This window comes from Scyliorhinus torazame, chromosome 8, assembly GCF_047496885.1.
Source record: "Scyliorhinus torazame isolate Kashiwa2021f chromosome 8, sScyTor2.1, whole genome shotgun sequence".
In the NCBI taxonomy this organism is placed as follows: Eukaryota; Metazoa; Chordata; class Chondrichthyes; order Carcharhiniformes; family Scyliorhinidae; genus Scyliorhinus; species Scyliorhinus torazame.
In genome coordinates, this window is record NC_092714.1 from 87,117,844 (window position 1) to 87,143,708 (window position 25,865).

At 45.0% G+C, this 25,865-nt stretch overlaps 1 protein-coding gene across 7 annotated transcripts in view; it reads right to left on the bottom strand.

Moving 5' to 3' along the window:
• LOC140427991 (zinc finger and BTB domain-containing protein 20-like) overlaps window positions 1-25,865 on the bottom strand; it is a 502,007-nt gene that overhangs the window by 123,898 nt on the left and 352,244 nt on the right. Inside the window, exon 1 of one of the 7 annotated variants that reach the window (XM_072513926.1) lies at window positions 7,174-7,259. The exons of the other annotated variants lie outside the window; for them this stretch is intronic. The gene's annotated coding sequence lies outside the window, so the exon portion shown is untranslated. Of the gene's footprint in view, window positions 1-7,173; window positions 7,260-25,865 lie in introns of those variants that run through there. 7 annotated transcript variants of the gene reach the window in all.

The following is a 25,865-nucleotide window of genomic DNA, read 5'->3' on the forward strand; positions in this document are numbered from 1 at the left end:
GGAATGAGTGGGCTCTCTTATGAGGAAAGGCTGGACAGATTGGGCTGATTTCCATTGGAGTTTAGAATAGTCTGGGCATCTTGACTGAAATATAAAAGATCTTGAATGATCTTGGCAAGGAACATGTGGAAAGGACATTTCCTCTTTGGGTGATTCCAGAACTAGGGGGCACTGTTTTCAAATTAGCAGTCTTCCTTTTAGGACTTTTAGATGAGGATTTTTTTTTTCTTTCAAGAGGGTTGTGCAATTTTGGAATTGTGCCTCAGAAGGCAGTGCAGGCGGGGTCATTGAATACTTTTAGATGGAGGTAGGTATTCTTGTTAGGCAAGGGGATCAAAAGTTATTGGGGTCAATAGGTGTGTGGAATTCAAAGCACAAACAGCTCATCCATAATCTGATTGAATGGCCGAGCAGGCGTGAGGAGTCAAATGGAATACTGCTGCTCCGAAATCGTATGCAAGATTTCAGTCTCATTCCTTGGTTGATGTTTGAGAAGAGATTAAGCAGTTTGGGCTTATACTCGCTGGAGTTTAGAAGGATGAAAGGGGATCTGATCGAGATATATAAAATACTAAAAGGGATTGATAAAGTAAACATAGACTAAATGTTCCCCCTTGTGGGGCAATCTAGAATGGGAGGTCACAGATATAGGTTGAGAGGTGGTAGATTTAGAACTGAGACGAGGAGGAACTACTTCTCGCAGCAGGTGGTGAATTTGTGGAACTCGTTGCTCCATAGTGTGCTGGAACCTGAGTCATTAAATGGTTTCAAAAAGGAGATAGATATATTAATGATTTTTAAAAATGGGTTAAAGGGATATGGGGGGGGGACAGGTGGGGAGGTGGATTTGAGACCAGGAAGAGATCAGCCATGATCTGACTGAATGGCGGAGTAGGCTCGAAGAGCTGAATTGCCCACTTCTGCTCCGAATACGTATGTTCCTTCAGCTTTTAATTATTGTTTTTTTTTTTCCTTTTTTCATTATGCCTTTGTTGTCTCACACTTTTATCCAAAATGTTTCTTCTTTTCTTTGGATTTCTGTACCTGATTTGACATTGAATTCAATATTCTAGTTTCAGACTCTTCTCTGCTCATTAACATGAGCTTTATAAATGCAGACAGAGTACAAAAACAGGAAGTTATGGCGAGTCTTTACTGCGTGGAGTTCAGGCACCATAATTTCAGAAAGATGTGAAAGCATTGGAGAGGGTGCAGAAAAGATTGACAAGAATGGCTTCAGGGACTGCAATTACATGGGACAGATTGGAGAAGCTGAGGAGTTCTCCTTGGAGATGAGAAGGTCGAGAGGAGGTGTGATAGAGGTTTTTGAAATCATGGAAGGACTTGGACACCTGTTGGAGGAATAGTCATAAACCAGAGGACACTGATTTAAGGTGAATGGCAAATGAGAAAAGGCAACATTAAGAAATCCATTTTTACGCAGTGAGTGGTTAGGATATGGATTGCACTGCCTGAGTGGTGAAGGCAGATTCAATTGTGTTTTCAATAGGAATCAGAAAATTACCTGAAGAAATAAACTGCAAGGCTTCAGGGAAAAGGCATGGGAGTGGAACTAGCTACATTGCTCTTGCAGAGAACTGGCAGGGGCATGAGATGCTGAAGGATGTCATTTTGTGCCACTATATGGTTCTGCAATCTGATTAGTTAAGGAAACACACAGTTGCTTGCTCAGTGAACACAGGTATCAAGAGGGAGTGGGTCATAAAGTAGGTCAAATGGATTGAATGTTTGTAGGGAAATATTTAGGGGACAGAGCTCATTGTATCAAAAAGTTTAGAAGAGATATGGAAAAGGACAAGCAGCAATCTAAAGTAAAGTACTTAACTGGAGGTGGGCCAATTTAAGTGGGTTGAGGAAGGGTCTTCCCTAGGTAAGTAGGAGTCAAAAACTGGCAGGCAAAATTGTAAAGAGTCAATTTGGGATGGTAGAAAAACCAAGACCAGAGATTCCTAGATGTCGAAAGAGATGCAGAGAAAGATGATGCTGAAAAAGGGACATGACAGATGTCAGATTGTTAAGTAAGTGAGAACCAAGCTGAATGTAAAGGGTTCAGAGGGATGTGAAAAAAGAAATTAGAAGCAAAGTGAGATGTGAGAAGCAACTGACAACTACCATACAAAAGGAATTCAAAAGTCTTTTAAGGGTATTTACATAGTAAAAGGAGGGATGCGAACAATTAGGGGCCCAGAAGGGATTTTACGCAAGGAGGCAGAAGACGTGATTGAAGTACTAAATGAACACTTTGTACCTGTCTTTACCAAGAAATAGGAGGATGTTGCCAATGCCACAGTGAAAGAGATTGTTGAGACAATGAATGGGCTAAGAATAATTACATGGAGATACTAGAAAGGCTGGCTATATTTAAAGTAGATCAGTCACCAGGGCCAGATGGAATGCATCAGAGAATGCTGAAAGGAGTAAAAAAAGGAATAATTGCGGAAACTCTGACCTCAACCTTTCAATTGTTATTAGGTATGGGGCAGGAGTAGTTCCAGCAGACTGGAGAATTGAAAATGTACATGCTTATGGAAGAAGGTGTGAGGGTAAAGCTAGAAATTAGAGGCCATTGAGCTTAATCTCGGTAATCCAGGACAAAAACATTCATGTGGACAAGAGTGGATTAAAGAAAGCCATCACATGTTGTTAAAGGTATATTGCTTTTAATTAACCAGAGCTAGTGAGGGAGTGGGTTTGATATGGCGTATATGGACTTCCGAAAGGCTTTTGATAAAGTGCCACATAACAGACTTGTCAGCAAAGTTGTAGTCCATGGAATGAAAGGGAAGTGGTGGATACAATGTTGGCTGAGTGGTAGGAAGCAGAGTAGTGGTGAAGTTGTTTTTGAAGTGGAGAATGATATACAATGGGGTCCAGGGGTTGGTACTAGGATGACTGCTTTTCTTGATCTTTATTAATAACCTGGACTTCGGTGTGCAGAACAATTTCAAAAATTTGCAGATGACACAAAACTTGGAAGGATAATGAACTGTGAGGAAGATTGTGGTAAACCTCAAGAGGACAGACTGGCTGGTGGATTGGGCACACACCTACGGAAGATGTATGCAATGCAGACAAGTGTGAAGTGATACATTTTGGTGGGAAGAATGAGGAGAGGCAATAAAAACTAAAAGAATATCAGAAACAGAAAGAGCTGGAGTTATGCATGCAAAAGGTGGCAGGACAGGTTGAGTAAGTGGTTAAAGAGGCATGGGGGATCCTGAGCTTTATAATCAGAAGAGTACAAAGGCAAGTAAATCATGACCCACCTTTACAAAATCCTGGTTTGGCTACAATTGGAATGGTGTGGTCAATTCTGGATATACACTTCGGGAGGGACGTGAAAGTATTAGAGAGGGTGGAGAAAGTTTTCTGAGAATGGTTCCCAGGGTAAGGGATTTCAATTATGTGGATAGATTAGAAAAGCTGGGGTTGTTCTCCTTAAAGAGGAGATTGAGACTTGATTGAGGTGTTCAAAACCATGGGAGATACATAAAGAGAAACTGTTCCCATTGGAAGAAGGGTTGAAAAGTGCAGGGGGCGAGAGAGGCCGACGTTCTGGCCTTTGTCTCCTTGGTAGCCCGAAGACGGATCTTTGCTGGAGTGGAGGGACTCGGAGTCACCAAAACTAGGGGTGTGGGTGAGCAAAAGAGAAAATGCTGGAAAATCTCAGCAGGTCTGGTAGCATCTGTAGGGAGAGAAAAGAGTTAACGTTTCGAGTCCGTTGACTCTTTGTCAAAGTGTGGGTGAGCGACCCGGAGGAGTTCCTAAGGTTGGAGAAAATCAAGTTCACATTAACAGGGTCACATTAATGAAGATGGAAGCCGTTCATCGACATTTTCAAGGAAAACTGAGGTAGGGCTATAGGGAAAAGGCAGAGAGCAACACTAACGGAGTTGTTCTTGCAGAGAGCTGGCATGAACTCAACTGGCTGAATAGCCTCCTTCTCTTCTACAACCAATCTATTACTCAGAGGTCCCTGTTAAAGGTGTGGTGCTTTTTGATGTTTGGTTGATGATAACTTCCTGTGCAAAACTCTGTTAAAGTCGACAGACAAGTCAGTTTGCTTCTCAGAGCAAACCCCAGCTCACTCTACGCTTGCTGAATAACAAACACTATGCAGTAACATCAGATGGAGATCTGCAAAAAATGCACAATATTGCACAAATAAAAACAGGATTTTGTTTGAGTATGCCCAGTATGATTTCAGTAGTGACAACCACAGGTTGCGACAATCCCAACTGGCAGTTATTAAAAATGTGTGCCCTTAGCGCACATACCTGTTGATAGCTTGCCCCATAGCTGGAGCTGAGATTATGACTACCCAGTTGTCTTTCCCCTTTCTTCTTGGTCCAAATCTTTGCTTTCTCCGAGCAGCAGGCACCTTCCTCCATCTGTATTGCCACCTACCCCCATCCCTCAATACTACAAACTTTATTTTTAGCTTGTGTCTGTTGGCAGAAGTAGAGAAAATTGTGAGAAAAGGAAGAAGGAAAGATAGAGAAATACAGAAGAAGGAAAGATAGAGAAATACAGAAGAAGGATCAAGAAAAAGTGAACTGGAGACAGAATTAAAGTCAGTGGGCGGGAATCTCCGACACTCCGACGGGTCGGAGAATCCCTGGGGGTGGCGCGAATCCCGCCCCGCCGACGGCTGCCATATTCTCTGCCGCCGGTTTGGGGGCGGGGCCCTTTGGTATAGGAACTATGTCGGTACTGGCCCCAATTTGGGGAACCACAGGTTTATCCCAGGCGGGATGGATGCGATGTTCAGGAGTTGGTACATGTAAAGGATAGAGTGGGTTACGGGCCCGTTGTAGAAGGGAGGTTCCCGAGACTAGAGGAATTGCAGGAGAACTTTGAGTTGCCAAGGGGAGTGAATTCAGATATTTTCAGGTCCGGGATTTTGCACGTAAGGATTTTGCCTGCTTCCCTCAGCTGCCAAAGAGTACACTATTAGATAAGTTGGGCAGCACGGTAGCACAGTAGGTAGCATTGTTGTATCATAGCTCCAGGGTCCCAGGTTCGATTCTCAGCTTGGGTCACTGTCTGTGTGGAGTCTGCATGTTCTCCCTGTGTCTGCGTGGGTTTCCTCCGGGTGCTCCGGTTTCCTCCCACAAGTCCCGAAAGACGTGCTGTTAGGTAATCTTGACATTCTGAATTCTCCACCTGTGCACCCGAACAGGCGCCGGAATGTGGCGACTAGGGCCTTTTCACAGCAACTTCATTGCAGTGTTAATTTAAGTCTACTTGTGACAATAAAAAGATTATTATTAATAATAAGATTTTTAAATTTTTTTTTAGAGTACCCAATTCATTTTTATTTTTTTTTCCAATTAAGGGGCAATTTAGCGTGGCCAATCCACCTAGCTTGCACATCTTTGGGTTGTGGGGGTGAAACCAACGCAAACACGGGAGAATGTGCAAACTCCACACGAACAGTGACCCAGAGCCGGGATCGAACCTGGGACCTCGGCACTGTGAGGCCGCAATGCTAACCCACAGCGCCACCGTGCTGCCCAAAATAAAAGATTATTATTAAGTTGTGAATGATGAGCTGGGGGGGCTGGAGGATTGGGGACATTTACGGGTGATTTGTGGACATGGAGAAGGCACCAGAGGAGAGGATAAGGCAGAAATGGGAGGAGGAACTGGGGATTGAGCTTCCATGGGAGGTCTGGAGTGAAATTATGCACTGGATAAATTCAACCAAATACTGTGCTAGGATGAGTCTTATATTATTCAAGGTGGTGCATAGAGCTCATATGTCCCGGGCCTGTCTGTGTGGGGTTTTCCCAGAAGTGGAGGATGTATGTGAGAGATAGGGGAGGGGGTCGGCGAACCACCCCTATATGTTCTGGGGGTGTACAAAGTTAGGGGGTTTCTTGGCAGTGGTTTCCGAGACTCTTGTCAGAAATAGTAGGGGTGAGTATGTCGCCGTGCCCTTTGGTGGTGATTATTGGTGTTTCAGATCTGCCGGAGTTGCTGGAGGGGAGGGGGGGCCGATGACGTGGTCTTCGCCTCTGATTGCCTGGCGACGAATCTTACGGAGTAGGAAGTCGGCAGTGCCGCCCGGCTGGGGGATTTGTATGAATTTTTAAAATTGGAAAAGATTAAGTTCGCTCTCAGGGGGTCAGAAGAGGAGTTCTATGTAAGATGGAGACTCTTTCTGTCCTTATTTAAGGATCTATTTGTCGCCAGTGGTTGGGGGAAGGGGTGGTGGGGGGAAGTGGGTGTGGGGCAGTTTCGGGAGAAAAAGAGGAAAATTGACAAACTGTTTGAAATGAATCATGTTTGTAGTTGGTTGTTGTATTTGTACTGATTGTGTTTGGAATAAAATATATTTTCTTAAAAAGTATTCTTTGGTTGACCAAGTGCCTTTCAAGTCATATATTATGAATTAAGTATCATAATGGAACACTACTTAAATATTAAGAGATTTATATTTTGTTAATTTGAACTGCAAAGAAACATAATCACAATTCTATGTAAAAATAAACAAACTTTAAAGACTGCGGCTAAGTGCCGGCTCAAATGGAGTATCCGTGGGAGGTTTACGGTGAAAAAAAATCAGCGCCGACCCCTCACCAATTCCGGGACCGGCCGGAGAATGGCCGGGGCCCTGGCCGCGCATGCGCATGGTTGATGACCTGCAGGGCTTGCGCCGTACAACATAGCACCAGCCATGCGCGGACCCGACCTATCATCCGCGACCCCACAGGCCACCCACTAGCCACACCCCAACAGTCCCCCCCAACCAGCCCTCATGGAAGCCTCCCGGCAATGGCTCGGATCCCGGCCGAGTGTGGCGGCGCTGGGCACAGTCCGCAACTGCCACGTCGGGTTCCCGACTGCTGAGACCACACGTGTCCCGCGCCGTCGGGAACTCGGCCCATTGGGGGCGGAGCATTGTGGGAGTGCCGGCCGATGACGCGCCGATGCCATTGCAACGGCGCATGATGATGCCATTTCCGAGGAGGCAGAGCATGGCTGACCGGCTTCAAACCGGCGCCGCCACCAATTTGTGCGGAGTCGATTCTCCACCCAATCGCTGATTACAATATCGGTGTTGGGCAATGGAAAATCCCACCCCAAATGTGCTTACCCAAGCTTTCAATCTCTCTCCAAACCTCTTTCCCCATTTTTCTATTTTACCTTTATTTGATGTGGCTTAATCCTTTTCTATGTTTTGTAGGTTCCTCTTCCTCTTGGCTTCCAAATCCATTTCAAAGTTTGAAGCAGCTTCCAAATATAGATCTTTCATTGGCTGAAAACACATTTTTACAGCCAATTGTAACGCCAAGCTAAAATTAACATGGACGAGTCAGACATAACCAGCTCAGCCCACTGACGCACAAACATTCATCAAATCAGAGAGGGACTCTGCCAAATGAATATACTTGGCCACAGTTCCCAGAGGCCAACGTTGGAAGGATAAGTGAGCTAGTCTGTGGCAGAATATACATGAAAGATTATTACTTTTAAAATATTCCCTAATATTACAAGTGCTGACAAATTTAAAAGATCTGCTTTGGCCTTATTTCCACAAAGGACCTTCAGGTCATTTAATTCCCAAGTGAATAGTTTAATGTCCATTTTTTCTACATTAGGGAGCAAAAGCATAGAAGATTAATCACTAACTAGGCGATTGGCTCCAAAAATCAGGTAAACGCAGGAGATTAAAAAATAACAGGAAAAGTAGCTACAAATTGTATATCCCACTGCTATTGATGCCTGTTTCTTGGCTTTAAAAAAATGCTCATTTTTAAAAAAATAACATTTCTTCATGTTCCTAACACCAATGAAGGAAAGCTGTCAGCAACTGACCAAGTGCTTGTGAATATTTTAGATGATACAACGATGCAATGTTTTAAATACACAAAATTTATGGATCCATGATATGAAAAGCAAAATAGATGCTATTTTCTAGAATTATATGATTTCTGAGTTTCTTTGTCATTATCAATTAGGAGAAAATAGCAAACCAGACAGCTCCATGAATTTACTGCAAGACGAGATTAAATTCCAAGCTTCATTTATACCTTCAAATACGTAAAAGGCCCCACTGATTCATAATTAATTTTCTTTACATTTATTAATTTTACGTTAGATGGCTACTCATTCAGATTACATCAAAAGTTTCATAAAGTAATTATGGGCAAACAACAGTAATAGATGCAAAAAGTAGAAGATAGCGAATGTGGATTTGAAAGTGTTAAATTCTTTAGAGTGACATTTTGTTCAGCAAAGTGTTCGCTATTGACTTGAAATAACAAAGTAAATCAAGCTATTCAAAATATTGTAAGACATTTTAAACATTCATCTTGAATGATGTGACAAAATCACAACTTATTGTATCCCATCTGCAGAAGGAATTGGGAGAAATCTCCAGAAGGTAACCTTGTACTACTATTACAAGGGGCAGTGCAACAGTGCCTCTGAAGTAGCTGCATAGTATTCATGTTTTTAGGTACATAGTAACGTGACACTTCAGGAATTTAACATTCAAAGGAATTTCCTATAAACATTTTAATATAGGTTAAGATATATGTAGAGCCGTAAAATTATAACCTCAGCAAACCCACACTAAATACTAGAACACCTTTTTGTTTATGCACAGAAAAGTTGTTCCAGTGTTCACACGAGCAAACAATTAACGTTTGCATTTTCTTGTACAATTTCTAAAATTATACTTTAATAAGTAATTTGAACATACTTTTTGAGAAAGCAAAGTATTGAAAATTGGATTCGCACCAGTCGATATAATTCCAGAGAGGTTACTAAATTAATCATGTCATAATGAGTCAAACCTTTTTGCTAAAATCAGGATAGCATTTAAAACTAATTGTGTCATTATAAGCAATTCCCTGAGCGAAATGCATCGTAAAACTATGAATTTGATAGATAGTGATTTAATAATCAAATAGGAAACTGGTAATCAATAATTTTAATTTATTAGCGCCCAAAGCCATATTTCTTTGAAATCTGAAGCTAGCTGATGTTGGATACATCGAACACTTTTAACTCTTACTCTGTCAGTGAGATATTAAAACTATCAACAGCACTCAGACACACGTACAATCTATAAAACTACACAGGGGAGTTATATTTTTTGAGGTTAAATGCATATAGGCGTCAGTAAAAAAATGCCATTTTTGTCCCTTTCAAATAACATTTTTAAAAACATGCTGGTCATACTCTCTTATTTTTCAAACTATAGTGGTGCACCATTTCATTTTCCTTCAGCAAAATCCTTTAAAATCAAATTAAGCACTTCTGTACAAACAAGCTCAAGTTATAAAGTCATATGATATTCAATACTGCAGGAAGCTGAGCCAAGAGCCAACTAGTTTGGTTGAGATGAAAGACCCAGTGTACTCTTGGTCAAAGAGCTTTTTATGTATGTACGTTGTACGCAGGTCACCACAGAAAGAATTCAATACAGGCAGCTATCAGCTTACATCATGGCTGTGCAGCAGATACATACACTGCTTTGCACTGATCACTGGAACAAATGTTAAATACTTCTGTCTTTCTAGCTTGGCAAAAATCCACATATTACCCAGTGCTAGGCTACAAAAATTAAACATCTGCTTATATACAGTACATAATTATTACATTTCAACAAAAGCGGGTACTTTTATTCTCAACATAGCCACCTGCTAGACACACTCAGGTGAACTCTAAGTCTGATCACAAAGACATTATACACCACCCCCACAGCCATTTCAATTTTAGTTGCGACATACCACATGTTTAGCTGCCGTCTACCTGCTGTGCATATTAATAAGCCAAGTGTTGGTTTCCGAGACAAGGACCATTTCCCTCAAATTCATCACATCCAGCTGCAAGTCTTTTGTTGATTTTTTCCCCCTTTTCTTCTGACACAGTATTCCTGAAAAATGGCTTCAGTGCTCCTTGGGACTGATATTGATCCCCATCCCCCTGTTCTTTTTTCCATGTGCTGCTCTACTCTATCAATACTCCCAAGAGGTATTGGGTCAGTCTGCAGTTTCAAAACCAGACACAATGCACATCAGTGTACCATGCTGTAATCTACACACAGTCCACGTAATACTGAATCAAGAGCGACACCGCAAGTCAGGTTAATCATCCCCAGTTTAATTAGCTGTGTAGCAGAGAAACAATCAAATCTGAAGGATTTTTCAGTGACCCTCCAAGTAAAAAAATAAACTCTGTGCTGGCAGAGCTTTTGCAGAAGACTAGCAACAGCAAGACTGAATGCCAAAAAAATATATAATTTTAAAATAATTAAATGCAGGTAACACAATTAAGACTTTCGGATTTAAGTCAATGCAGCTAAAATCTAATAAGAGTAAAGGAAATAAATAAAGCATTAACTTTAAATGACAATGCAGCTTTCAATAAAGACCAGTAGAGGGTAACAGATGAACCATTTTTGCAAAGTTGAAACTTTTGGATGTATCCTGCAATAGTTTTTTTTAAAAAAGTGGGTATATTACAGAATCACAAGATGAAAGTATAGATCTGGTAATGGCAACAAGGCGTTTTCTTCACGATGTGGAACTCTTATTCACAACAGCCTGGATTTCATGGTCAGCAGTGAACCAACAGTGCTTAGCGCCGGTATCGAAATAAGAAGCCCGCAAGATCTTGTGATCTCAGTGACGTGGATTCCCATTTACGATCAATTTGAATCTGCTGCCAATTCAAGAGAATCGGCAGTTATGCAGCAACAATGATGTCATCAAGCAGGGTAGGTAGCCAATCACATGGAAGTATTCTCACAAACTACAAACCAAAAAGTAAAAGGCACTCAATTTGTCACGTTCAATCAAAGCTTACCACAAAAAAACATGATTAGGGCATACATGTGGTTGAAGGTAGAAGCTAAAATGCTAAAATTATTCAAATGTGTTTCTCATAATGAAGAAATGTGACATTTTAATACCATGAATATATTCAAGAGGCGGCTAGATACAGCACTTGGGGAGAATGGGATTAGGGGCTATGGGGAGAAGGCAGGATTGGGCTGTTGAGTTGGATGATCAGCCATGATCGTGATAAATGGCAGAGCAGGCTCGAAGGGCAAAAAGGCCTCCGCCTGCTCCTATCTTCTTCGTATCTATGAAAATAATTTTTCTCTGACAATGAGGCTGTTTAGAAATAATTATGAACTGTGTACGTCACTAAAAACCCACCTCATTGAACAAGGTGCAATGTTTTCTAAGGGTTTTTGCAACCAGACGATTGGCTTAAAAGAGCAAGTTTTTGGTAGCTTAGTAATTTCAAATAAATTGGGACACCTCGGGCGGGATTCTCCCACACTTGGCGCGATGGCCCGACACCAAGAGCGGCGCAAACCATTCCGCCGTCGGGCCACCCGGAAGTTGCGGAATCCAACTGCGCCAAACGGCCACCGTGGTCCCGCACATGCGCAGAACTGCCGGCGTGTTCTGCGCATGCGCAGGGGGGGTTCTTCTCTGCGACGGCCATGGCGCAGCCCTACACAGGCTGACGCGGAGGGAAAGAGTGCCCCCACGGCACAGGCCCACCCGCAGATCGGTGGGCCCCGATTGCGGACCAGGACCCCGGGGCCGGATCCCCCCCGCCCACCCCCCCTCCAAGGACCCTGCTAGACATCCGACAAGCCAGGTCCCGCCGTGATGGACCATGTCCATTTCACGCCGGCGGGACTGGCCAGGAAAGGACGGCCGCTCGGCTTATCAGGGCCCGGGGAATTGCTGGGGGGCCCGCTGCCAACGGCCCCCGACCGGCGTGACGTAAACCCCGCCCCCGCCCACAAATCGGCGCCGGAGAATACGGCAGCCGGCGTCGGACGGGATTCATGCCGCCCCTCCCTCCCCGGGGATTCTCCGACCCAGCGGGGGGTCAGAGAATCCCACCCCTCAACTTTTCACCCTGTGGGGACAGCGAGAGCATTTTTGTATTTCCACATTTAAATGTGCATTTACACACTCCTGACGTAGCTGTCACTTTCAGAGGAGTAATGATTGTGAATGCTGACAGTTTCAGTTATTACTCCCACTAAGTCCAGCTCAATATTGCAATGCCTTGGCAATACATTCTTCTGCAAAGTTAAACACTTATATGTATTAGAACACCACCAGTCGCAAAAAATTTAAACACCACTGTGAGTTCAACACTTTCAAGCAAATACTTTGAATTTTCAATATTTTTCACTCGTTCAACACATTCATTTTCTATAATAAAGCAAAATACAATGTGATATTGTAATTCAATGTTTAGCCCTTGAAACAGAAATGTAATGGTGACATCCAGTTTTAGATGTGCATCCACAAAGACAATAACATTGTTCTATTAGGTTGACTCCCTACGCTTGCCAACTTGTTTTGATGAGCGATCTCACTTGAATTCTCACTACTCGATGGCACAGTGTGTTTGCCCATCTGCCTCAAGGCGCCAAGATCCCAGGTTCGATCCCGGCTCTGGGTCACTGTCCATGTGGAGTTTGCACATTCTCCCCGTGTTTCCATGGGTTTCACCCCCACAACCCAAAGATGTGCAGGCTAGGTGGATTGGCCGCATTAAATTGCCCCTTAATTGGAAAAAATGATTTGGGTCTCTAAATTTAAAAAAAAAAAATTCTCACCACTCCTCATCCTCTATTCTATAAAAGAGATGTACAATTGATAAATTATGTCTGAGAAAAATGGCTACTTTTCCTCTCATGCAACGGGATTCACAATTTTTCAGTTTACACCATGCAGTATTCAAACTTTGACTTTTGTGGTCCCAGTACTGTGGGATTGAAAAACAAAGTGCACTAGTAATAAAAACAAAACATTCTGTCAATATGTAGGATGTCAGGCACCATCTGTGGATAGAGAGATACAGAGTTAAAGTAACAGGTACATCACCGACTTTTTAGTTTGGTCGTTACTAAAATTCTTATTCTGCTTCACTCTCCACAGATGCTCCAGACCTGCTAAGTAGTTACATAAGTTTTTGTTTTTATGTTAACCTTATGTATCAGAGAATACATACATGATGGTAAAGCGTCATGTGATGTGTAGTGACGTCAGTACAGTCTTTGAGCAAGCTTTGCAGAGTTCTCCATCTTAAACTGTGTGACCAACACCTCGTAATCTGAGGCAGAAAAGTACATGTATATAAACGAGTTCAGGGAGTTAGGTTGGAAGTTAAAAGCCAGGACAGACAGAGTTGTCATCTCTGGTTTGTTGCCGGTGCTACGTGATAGCGAGGTTAGGAATAGGGAGAGAGTGCAGTTGAACACGTGGCTGCAGGAATGGTGTAGGAGGGAGGGCTTCAGGTATTTGGATAATTGGAGCGCATTCTGGGGAAGGTGGGACCTGTACAAGCAGGACGAGTTGCATCTGAACCAGAGGGGCACCAATATCCTGGGAGGGAGGTTTTCTAGTACTCTTCGGGAGGGTTTAAACTAATTTGGCAGGGGGAATGGGAACCAGATTTGTAGTCCAGCAACTAAGGTAGCCGATATTCAGGACGCCAAAGCATGTAGTGAGGCAGTGGGGAAGGGAACACTGACAAAGGAGAGTATTTGCAGGCACGGAGATGGTTTGAAGTGTGTATACTTCAACGCAAGAAGCATCAGGAATAAGGTGGGTGAACTTAAGGCATGGATCGGTACTTGGGACTACGATGTGGTGGCCATCACGGAAACTTGGATAGAAGAGGGGCAGAAATGGTTGTTGGAGGTCCCTGGTTATAGATGTTTCAATAAGATCAGGGAGGGTGGTAAAAGAGGTGGTGGGGGGGGTGGCATTGTTAATTAGAGATAGTATTACAGCTGCAGAAAGGCAGTTCGAGGAGTATCTGCCTACTGAGGTAGTATGGGTTGAAGTCAGAAATAGGAAAGGAGCAGTCACCTTGTTGGGAGTTTTCTATCGGCCCCCCAATAGTAGCAGAGATGTGGAGGAACAGATTGGGAAACAGATTTTGGAAAGGTGCAGAAGTCACAGGGTAGTAGTCATGGGTGACTTCAACTTCCCAAACATTGAGTGGAAACTCTTTAGATCAAATAGTTTGGATGGGGTGGTGTTTGTGCAGTGTGTCCAGGAAGCTTTTCTAACACAGGATGTAGATTGTCTGACCAGAGGGGAGGCCATATTGGATTTGGTACTTGGTAATGAACCAGGGCAAGTGATAGATTTGTTAGCAGGGGAGCATTTTGGAGACAGTGACCACAATTCTGTGACTTTCACTTTAGTAATGGAGAGGGATAGGTGCGTGCAAGGTTTACAATTGGGGGAAGGGTAAATACGATGTTGTCAGACAAGAATTGAAGTGCATAAGTTGGGAACATAGGCTGTCAGGGAAGGACACAAGTGAAATGTGGAACTTGTTCAAGGAACAGGTGCTACGTGTCCTTGATATGTATGTCCCTGTCAGGCAGGGAAGAGATGGTCGAGTGAGGGAACCATGGTTGACAAGAGAGGTTGAATGTCTTGTCAAGAGGAAAAAGGAGACTTATGTAAGGCTGAGGAAACAAGGTTCAGACAGGGCGCTGGAGGGATACAAGATAGCCAGGAGGGAACTGAAGAAAGGGATTAGGAGAGCTAAGAGAGGGCATGAATAATCTTTGGCAGGTAGAATCAAAGAAAACCCCAAGGCCTTTTACACATATGTGAGAAATATGAGAATGATTAGAGCGAGGGTAGGTCCGATCAAGGACAGTAGCGGGAGATTGTGTATTGATTCTGAAGAGATAGGAGAGGTCTTGAACGAGTATTTTCTTCTGTATTTACAAATGAGAGGGTCCATATTGTTGGAGAGGACAGTGTGAAACAGACTGGTAAGCACGAGGAAATACTTGTTAGGAAGGAAGATGTGTTGGGCATTTTGAAAAACTTGAGGATAGACAAGTCCCCCGAGCCTGACGGGATATATCCAAGGATTCTATGGGAAGCAAGAGATGAAATTGCAGAGCCGTTGGCAATGGTCTTTTCGTCCTCACTGTCAACAGGAGTGGTACCAGGGGATTGGAGAGTGGCGAATGTCGTGCCCCTGTTCAAAAAAGGGATAACCCTGGGAATTACAGGTCAGTTCGTCTTACTTCGGTGGTAGGCAAAGTAATGGAAAGGGTACTGAAGGATAGGATTTCTGAGCATCTGGAAAGACACTGCTTGATTAGGGATAGTCAGCACGGATTTGTGAGGGGTAGGTCTTGCCTTACAAATCTTATTGAATTCTTTGAGGAGGTGACCAAGCATGTGGATGAAGGTAAAGCAGTGGATGTAGTGTACATGGATTTTAGTAAGGCATTTGATAAGGTTCCCCATGGTAGGCTTATGCAGAAAGTAAGGAGGCATGGGATAGTGGGAAATTTGGCCAGTTGGATAACGAACTGGCTAACCGATAGAAGTCAGAGAGTGGTGGTGGATGGCAAATATTCAGCCTGGATCCCGGTTACCAGTGGCATACCGCAGGGATCAGTTCTGGGTCCTCTGCTGTTTGTGATTTTCATTAATGACTTAGATGAGGGAGTTGAAGGGTGGGTCAGTAAATTTGCAGACGATACGAAGATTGGTGGAGTTGTGGATAGTGAGTAGGGCTGTTGTCGGCTGCAAAGAGACATAGATAGGATGCAGAGCTGGGCTGAGAAGTGGCAGATGGAGTTTAACCCTGAAAAGTGTGAGGTTGTCCATTTTGGAAGGACAAATATGAATGCGGAATACAGGGTTAACGGTAGAGTTCTTGGCAATGTGGAGGAGCAGAGAGATCTTGGGGTCTATGTTCATACATCTTTGAAAGTTGCCACTCAAGTGGATAGAGCTGTGAAGAAGGCCTATGGTGTGCTAGCGTTCATTAACAGAGGGATTGAATTTAAGAGCCGTGAGGTGATGATGCAGCTGTACAAAACTTTGGTAAGGCCACATTTGGAGTACTGTGTGCAGTTCCGGTCGCCTCATTTTAGGAAGGATGTGGAAGCTTTGGAAAAGGTGCAAAGGAGATTTACCAGGATGTTGCCTGGAATGGAGAGTAGGTCTTACGAGGAAAGGTTGAGGGTGCTAGGCCTTTTCTCATTAGAATGGAGAAGGATGAGGGGCGACTTGATAGAGGTTTATAAGGTGATCAGGGGAATAGATAGAGTAGACAGTCAGAGACTTTTTCCGCGGGTGGAACAGACCATTACAAGGGGGCATGAATTTAAGGTGAATGGTGGAAGATATAGGGGGGATGTCAGAGGTAGGTTATTTACCCAGAGAGTAGTGGGGGCATGGAATGCACTGCCTGTGGAAGTAGTTGAGTCGGAAACATTAGGGACCTTCAAGCAGCTATTGGATAGGTATATGGATTACGGTAGAATGATATAGTGTAGATTAATTTGTTCTTAAGGGCAGCACGGTAGCATTGTGGATAGCACAATTGCTTCACAGCTCCAGGGTCCCAGGTTCGATTCCGGCTTGGGTCACTGGCTGTGCGGAGTCTGCACGTTGTCCCCGTGTGTGCGTGCATTTCCTCCGGGTGCTCCGGTTTCCTCCCACAGTCCAAAGATGTGCAGGTTAGGTGGATTGGCCATGATAAATTGCCCTTTGTGTCCAAAATTGCCCTTAGTGTTGGGTGGAGGTGTTGACCTTGGGTAGGGTGCTCTTTCCAAGAGCCGGTGCAGATTCAATGGGCCATACGGCCTCCTTCTGCACTGTAAACTCTATGATAATCTATGATTAATCAAGGACAAAGGTTCGGCACAACATCGTGGGCTGAAGGGCCTGTTCTGTGCTGTATTTTTCTATGTTCTATGTATATATATATACACACACACACGAACGAAACGGGCGTGCGAGAACGGGGGCTTGAAAGTCTACCGTCTCTGTTTGGGCTATTACTCGGCGGTGGGGCATACTTAGTTGCGCATACTTTCCATAAAAATTGGAAGGGAGGAACTGTAGCCATCTGGGATGACCACTTCCAATAAGGTGCAGAGGAACTCGCAAAGACTGGCGGGTAAAATGGACAAGCCAAGAATCAGGCAACCTCAGAGCCTGAAATGCATATTTGTCAGCAAAAGTCCAGACGGTATCGAAACTCCGTCCCATTAGCATGTTAATCAGGCCGATTAGCATTTGTTGGCCCATCTTCCCCAAAACAAAGGACTGGTACTCAAGCAACTGGGACAGTCCCAGACATTTCGGCGCCACTCCCTGTTCAAGGGAAACGCAAACAACGGGGTCAGTGACCGCTTGGGACACGCCCAGCCATCCAGATATCAGCCCACGTTTTGGCTAAGGAATCGAACAGAGTGATCAGCGATCACCCAATTAGCAAGGCCCAAATCGAAGGACCGCCCAAAAGAGCGCGACCCCCCGAGTATAAGAAGAAGAGTTTGCCATATGTTCGCTCTCTCTTGGCCTTGGTACCCCGGTCACGGCCATCGCCAATTGCAGCAACACCAGAAGCGAGTCCAAGTTCAACGCCCGCTACCAGAAGGACGAGCCCAGCTGAGCAGCAGTTACCCCTTCGAACCTGATAGATCCAGAATTGAACAGCGGCCACTGTTTTCTGACCTAAGCCGGGTGCCCGAAGTTAAGTACAGGTTGTCTTAGCTGATAGGTGTAGTTAACTAGTAGTGTTTATGTTGCATGACTAATTGTGTGTAAATAAAGTATCCTTGACCTTGAACTAACTAACTGGTGTTTGGCTCTTTGATCGATAGCCGGTTGAAACTTGTGGTGATATCATTCGATACCTGGCGACTCTAAGCATTCGGACATAGATAGCATGGAAAGAAAGGCAAATTCACTGATTGCCCTAATTGGAACAGAGCCACAGAAAACCAAGTAGTTAAAGAAGCCAGCAACAGAAGTTGGTTGAAGACAGACTCTCTAGGAGCCAGGATCCGAAATGGTGGGAAGAATGGGCGCCATGGATGCATTTGATGAAGACCGCGAGTCTTGGAACTTGGAAAGATTCTAATGATATCACCTAGCAAATCAGACACTGGAGGGTCTAAAGGTCGCAACATTTCTCAGTTCAGTTGGGCGTAAAACTTTTCTGCTGCTACAAAGTTAATCAGCAAAATCATGAGGTAAGTCCTACACTGAATTCATGGAAATCTTAGAGGGACACTTCGCTCCTGGACCGTTATTGATTGCAGCCATGATCCTATTGAAGGTCGGAGCAGATTAGAGAGGCCGAATGGCCTACTCCTGTTCCTATGTCTTATGGTCTTGTCACTGAAGACTTGTTTGTTGGACTTTCACGAGGGCACAAATTCAGTAAAATTGATTTTTCACAGGCATATCTGCAGATGAATTTGGCTGCCAAATCACAGCCACTACTCACCATACTGATGCACAAAAGTCTGTTTCGTTACAGAAGACTTCCTTTCGGAATAACATCTGCCCCTGCTCTTTTTCAAAGATCCTTGGATCAAACTCTAAATGGGCTGAATCGAGTGCAATGATATTTCGATGACATACTCGTCACTGGTTCGAGTGAACGGTTGGAGAATTTCGAAGCCACCGTGAAGCATTTCCAGTGCCACAATCTGAGTTAGAAAGGAAAAGTGTGACTTTTTCAAGTCATTCATAAATTATCTAGGGCATATCATCGACAACGAAGACAGGGAGAAGAAACTGTCAGCGTTTTTCGGATTGAGCAATTTTTATGGTAAATGTATGCCAAATTTAGCAACACGATTGAAGTTTTTACACATGGTGCTATGTTACAAACAGGCATGGAACTGGTCAGAAGAATGCAAAAATGAACACAATGAGGTAAAGGAAGTCTTGCAGAAGTCAAAAATGTTGGTTTATTATAATCCCAAGCTGAAGTTACAATTTGCTTGTTGTGTTATGTACTCTGGGATAACACAGGCTGCAACTGGATGCAGCTTTAACCAAAAAATACTCCAGACCTTGAAGTTAGTTCAATCTGATTTATTGAACCAGTAGCACAGTTCTCTATGAGTTCGACTCTCTGCTAACCTAAGTGTGGTTACTCTGTCTGACTGAACCAGACTAGCTCTTAGCCTCGTGCTGGAGGTGTGATATTGTACATACACCCTGACTCACTCTGTAGATGTTCATCAGTGGAAAGAGGTGGAGTATGAGTGCCTCGTGCCTTTTATAGTGAGATACCAACCCTGCGTGTCCTGCCTGCTCATTGGTCATGTCCTGTTCTCTGTGTTCATTAGCTGCCTGCCTGTGCCTGTCTGTATATCGTTATCTGCATGTCTGCATATCATGACATGCTTGCAATGCCTCTCCCTATGAGGTTGGTACCGTCACCTCATGGATAATGCCTTCAAGAAAGGAACAACCAATTTGTTTCACAAACTCTTAGCACAGAAATGAATTACGTTCAGCTAGAAAAAGCAGCTATGAGCTTAGTTTTTGGTGTAAGAATGTTCCACCTTTATGGACATCATTTCAGTCCTTTGACAGATCGTCGACCCTTGATCATAATCTTTGGGCCATATAAAGGTATACCTTAGTTGGCAGCTAGCAGATTACAATGATGGTCATTGATATTGTCAGCATACACTTACGATATCCAATATCACGAGTGAGAGCAGCATGTAAATGATGATGCCATTACAAGTCAAGCATGACCCTCAAGAACGTTTAGTTGCTGACGTCTGGTGGCGTCTATGTGGTGAGCAGTTGCACACGCAGTGGCTCCTGCCAGGGTATATGTGGTTTTGGCCCTTCCTGCCCAGATTAGGGCCATTCGTTTTGGAACAAATTGCTGTAGTTGGATAGAATAAGTTCCTCTTGTTCGAGTAATATCTGGTAAAAATAGCTCAAGGCAGAAGTTGGGCAAAGGATCATCGTCAGATTCAAAAGTTTCTCGAGCCTCAGGAGCGGGGAACATGGCAGCAGTTCCTGCAGAGTTGGTGACAGTTCAGTGGATGACCGAGAAACTGGTTAGCTTCTTGACCGACAAATTTAAGAAGCAGCAGCAGGCAGCGGATGAACATCTGAGGAAGGCAATGGAGGGGGCTTTGGCACCAATTTGGGCGGCTATGGACAAGATGGACCGGCAGATAGAGATACAGGGTGTGACGATACAGAAGGTGGAGGTGGCGCTCTCTGATCATAATGATCGAATTGTCTCCCTGGAGGGAGAGATGGCGTTGCTGGCTGAAGAGCATAAAGCATTAAAGGCCAAAGTTGGTGGTCTGGAGAACCGCTCCAGATGGCAAAACTTATGGATCATTGGGCTGCTGGAGGGCTCCAACTCCACGGACTCCTATGTCTAAGATGTTCAGAAGGTTGGTGGGGGAGGGGGTGTTTTCAAATCCACCGGAGTTGGACCGGGCCCGTAGATCGCTGAGGCAGAAGCACAGATCTGGGGAGCCACCACGGGCGATCATAGTCAGGTTTCCTAAATACATGGATAAGGAGCGGGTCCTGAGGTGGGAAAGGAATGTCATCAGAATATACCAACGTATGTTGGTGCAGAGCTGGCGGAAAGGCGTGCGGCGTTTAACAAGTCCAAGGCTGCGCTGTACAGGAGCAATGCGAGGTTTGGAGTGATGTACCCGGCTCGGCTTCGGGTAACTTTCAAGGAGAGACTATTACTTTGATGCGCCGGAGGATGCGAATGAGTTTGTAAAGAAGCACGGACTGGGGCTGAACTAAAGTGCTTAAGGACTATGGAGTTTGTTATTTGTTAAGTCCATGTACATTTGTATTTTTTGTGGGATACTGCACTGTCGCAGATTTGTATCTTTTGTGTGTGTTGGGCAGGGGAGCTGGGTGTTGATTTTGTTTGTTGTTTCTGTATTAAAGTTTGGATTGGGCAGGGGGGCTGTTGGTTGATATACTGGTTAGTTGACTTTGATTTCAACCTTGTAAGGTATTGAGCTTAAGCTTTTTAGTTCTGATTGGTTTTGGTTTGGGGAACGGCGGCTTTTTTTTCTCTGTTGGTTGTTGGTTTGGTTTTTGGGGTGGGCGGAGCTGGAGGTTGGGGGGAGGGGTGGATTACTGACAGTTCCTTTATTTTTGGACTGGCTTGATGAGGGATGTGGCGCCCATCTTGGGTGGGCCTGAAGATGGTGTGGGCTGGGGCACTGCTGGATTGCGTCACAGGGTGGATGTGGTTGATCTTGGATCGGCGGGGGAGTGGTCAGAGGCCCCTGTCCGGTTGATAACGTCGAATGTGAGGGGTTGACTTGGCCAGTAAAAAGGTCCTGGGTGTTTGCACACCCGATGAGTTTGATATGGTTTTCCTACAGGAGACCCATCTGAAAATCAAAGATCAGCACGGTAGCATAGTGGTTAGCACAGTTGCTTCAGAGCTCCAAGGTCCCAGGTTCGATTCCTGGCTTGGGTCACTGTCTGTGCGGAGTTCTCCCCGTGTCTGCTTGGGTTTCCTCCGGGTGCTCTAGTTTCCTCCCACAGTCCAAAGATGTGCGGGTTAGATGGATTGGCTATGCTAAATTGCCCTTAGTGTCCAAAAAAGGTTCGGTGAGGTTATGGGGATAGGGTGGAGGAGTGGGGATAGGGTGGAGGTGAGGGGATAGGGTGGAGGTGTGGGGATAGGGTGGAGGTGTGGGGATAGGGTGGAGGTGTGGGAATCGGGTGGAGGTATGGGAATAGGGTGGAGGTGTGGGGATAGGGTGGAGGTGTGGGGATAGGGTGGAGATGTGGTGATAGGGTGGGGGTGTGGGGATAGGGCGGAGGTGTGGGGATAGGGTGGAGATGTGGGGATAGGGTGGGGGTGTGGGAATAGGATGGAGGTGTGGGAATAGGGTGGAGATGTGGGGATAGGGTGGAGGTGTGGGGATAGGGTGGAGGTGTGGGGATGGGGTGGAGCTGTGGGCTTGGGTAGGGTACTTTTTCCAAGGGCCGGTGAAGACTCGATGGGCCGAATGGCCTCCTTCTGCACTGCAGATTCTATGATCAAACAAGGTTGCGGAAGGATTGGGTGGGGCAGGTATGTTGCTCAGGCTTTGATTGTAAGGCGGGGTGGTGGAGCGCTGTGTGGATTTATAAGAGGGTGGCTTTTTCTGCGCTTCTCCCAGGTGGGAGGTAAGTGAACATCACTGGGTCGCTGGTTGGTAGGCCTGTGGTGCAGGTCAATGTGCATGCACCGAACTGGGATGACACAGCATTCATTAATAAGGTCCTGGCTTCTATCCCAGACCTTGATTCACATTGGTTAATTATGGGGCACTTCAATTGTGTTTTAGATCCTATGTTATATAGGTCGCATCCCAAGTCTTGAAGTCCATCTGGGATGGTGAAGGTGTTATTGGTGTCTGTGGAACAGATGGGGGGGGGGGGGGGGGGCAGGAGGGAAAGACCAGTGGAGGTTTAGGTTTCCAAGGGATATGGAGCTTTCTCTTTTTTTCCCCCCATGTCCATCGGGTTTACTCCAGGATTGACTTTGTGGTGAATACTTCTTTGCATCAGTATTCACCAAAGAGAAGCCTTTGCATCAGTATTCACCAAAGAGAAGGAATTGGTAGATGTTGAGTCTGGAGAAGGGGGTGTAGATAGCCTGGGTCACATTGTGATCCAAAAAGACGAGGTGTTGGGTGTCTTAAAAAATATTAAGGTAGATAAGTCCCCAGGGCCGGATGGGATCTACCCCAGAATACTGAAGGAGGCTGGAGAGGAAATTGCTGAGGCCTTGACAGAAATCTTTGGATCCTCGCTGTCTTCAGGGGATGTCCCGGAGGACTGGAGAATAGCCAATGTTGTTCCTCTGTTTAAGAAGGGTAGCAAGGATAATCCCGGAAACTACAGGCCGGTGAGCCTTACTTCAGTGGTAGGGAAATTACTGGAGAGAATTCTTCGAGACAGGATCTACTCCCATTTGGAAGCAAATGGACGTATTAGTGAGAGGCAGCACGGTTTTGTGAAGGGGAGGTCGTGTCTCACTAACTTGATAGAGTTTTTCGAGGAGGTCACTAAGATGATTGATGCAGGTAGGGCAGTAGATGTTGTCTATATGGACTTCAGTAAGGCCTTTGACAAGGTCCCTCATGGTAGACTAGTACAAAAGGTGAAGTCACACGGGATCAGGGGTGAACTGGCAAGGTGGATACAGAACTGGCTAGGCCATAGAAGGCAGAGGGTAGCAATGGAGGGATGCTTTTCTCATTGGAGGGCTGTGACCAGTGGTGTTCCACAGGGATCAGTGCTGGGACCTTTGCTCTTTGTAGTAGATATAAATGATTTGGAGTAAAATGTAACTGGTCTGATTAGTAAGTTTGCAGACGACACAAAGGTTGGTGGAATTGCGGATAGCGATGAGGACTGTCTGAGGATACAGCAGGATTTAGATTGTCTGGAGACTTGGGCGGAGAGATGGCAGATGGAGTTTAATCCGGACAAATGTGAGGTAATGCATTTTGGAAGGGCTAATGCAGGTAGGGAATATACAGTGAATGGTAGAACCCTCAAGAGTATTGAAAGTCAAAGAGATCTAGGAGTACAGGTACACAGGTCATTGAAAGGGGCAACACAGGTGGAGAAGGTAGTCAAGAAGGCATACGGCATGCTTGCCTTCATTGGCCGGGGCATTGAGTATAAGAATTGGCAAGTCATGTTGCAGCTGTATAGAACCTTAGTTAGGCCACACTTGGAGTATAGTGTTCAATTCTGGTCGCCACACTACCAGAAGGATGTGGAGGCTTTAGAGAGGGTGCAGAAGAGATTTACCAGAATGTTGCCTGGTATGGAGGGCATAAGCTATGAGGAGCGATTGAATAAACTCGGTTTGTTCTCACTGGAACGAAGGAGGTTGAGGGGCGACCTGATAGAGGTATACAAAATTATGAGGGGCATAGACAGAGTGGATAGTCAGAGGCTTTTCCCCAGGGTAGAGGGGTCAATTACTAGGGGGCATAGGTTTAAGGTGAGAGGGGCAAAGTTTAGAGTAGATGTACGAGGCAAGTTTTTTATGCAGAGGGTGGTGGGTGCCTGGAACTCACTACCGGAGGAGGTAGTGGAAGCAGGGACGATAGGGACATTTAAGGGGCATCTTGACAAATATATGAATAGGATGGGAATAGAAGGATACGGACCCAGGAAGTGTAGAAGATTGTAGTTTAGTCGGGCAGTATGGTCGGCACGGGCTTGGAGGGCCGAAGGGCCTGTTCCTGTGCTGTACATTTCTTTGTTCTTTGTTCTTTTGGTGGGTAGGTCTCTTTTTCCTAAAGTGGGATACAGGGAACTCAGTGATATGATATCGGATCATGCTCCACATTTTGTGGACTTGATGTTGGGGCCAGATCGTCCTCAACCCCTATAGAGGTTGGATATGGCATTCGTGGCTACAATTAAGCAATTTTTGGATTGGTTGACCCTTCCTGGAGGTGGAGCAGCGGATAAGACAGAAGTTGGAGATGCCGATAGGGCTGGAGGAGATTAGGAGCTGTATTTGGCCAATGCAGGCGGGTAAAGTTCCGGGTCTGGACGGATTTCCCATTGAACTTTACAAACAATTTACTGATCAGTTGATCCCGCTTCTGCTGAATATGTTTAATGATTTCTTGTCTCAGGGAGTGTTGTCGGCCCTATTGGTGCAGGCATCAATCTCCTTGATCCTGAAGAAGGATAAGAATCCCAGGGAATGTGCATCGTATCGGCCTATCTCGTTGTTAAATGCCGACACTATGTTGTTGGCTAAAGTATTGGTGACGCGTTTGGAGCCCTGTCTACCTGGGGTGATCTTGGAGAATCAGACTGGGATTGTTAAGGCCCAGCAGTTGTTGGCCAATATTAGGAGAGTGCTAAATGTGGTTTTGTTGCCCTCCTGAGGGACTGAGCCAGAGGTGATTATTTTGATGGACGCGGAGGTGTTTAATAGGATTGAGTGGGGGCACCTCTTTGAGATCCTGGAGTGGTTTGTCTTCGGACCAAAATTTATTTCATGAATTAGGCTTCTGTACAGGGCCTCCACAACAAGTGTACGCACGGACATCATGAGGTTGGGTTATTTCCTACACAGGGGTACAAGAGAGGTGTGTCCGTTGTCTCTGCTATTGTTTACCTGAGCAATTGATCAGCTGGCCATTGTTCTGAGGTCGTCTACTAGGTGGAGGGGGATATAGTGTGGGGTAGGGAGCACTAGTACGGATGATTTGTTACTATAGGTCGCTAATAGCCCGGAGGAGAATTATGCTTGGGTGGAGTTCCCCGGTGCTGCCTAAGGCCTCGGGGGATGTGATGAAATTTTACACCTGGAGAAGATGCAAGCATACCATGAGGGGATCGGTGGAAGGGTTTTATTCGAGGTGGTAGCCTTTCATCGCCTTTTTCAGGGAACTGGTTACCATCAGCTGTTTGCAGGGAGGGGGTGTGGGGTTTTGTCTCTGTATTTTCTTTAAGGTTTGTTGTTTTTTTCTCTCATAGGGGTGAGGGGAAAGGGGGTTTGGGGAGGGGGTTGGGCAGTTATATTGTTTGTGTATAATGAAACATTTTGTCTGAATAAAAATATTTAAAAAAACATTCAGTCATCATCTTGTATTTCCCATTCATGGATAATGTACCTGTATCTTCTTCAAGTTCAAAGATATACAGAACCAGATCCAGTGATGGGGAAAGTGCTGGACTTGGTCCAAAAAGGAACGCTGTCAGATGGTCATAAAAAAAATCCAGACCTCAATCCCTACATCACACAAAGACTTGAGCTGAAAGTGCAGACTGGAATTCCATTATGGGGCATCCATGTAATTATTCCTCAGTGGTTGCGTAGTAGAGTCCTTGACCAACTGCATAAGGGACATCCTGGTGTGATAAGGATGAAGGAACAGGCATGCAGTTACTTTTGGGGCCAGGATTAGACACTCAAATTGAAGAGAAAGTAGGGCAATGTCAATGCTGTGCAAAACTAGGGAACACCCCAACATTACAACTATTACAACTGCTGAGCTATAGTAG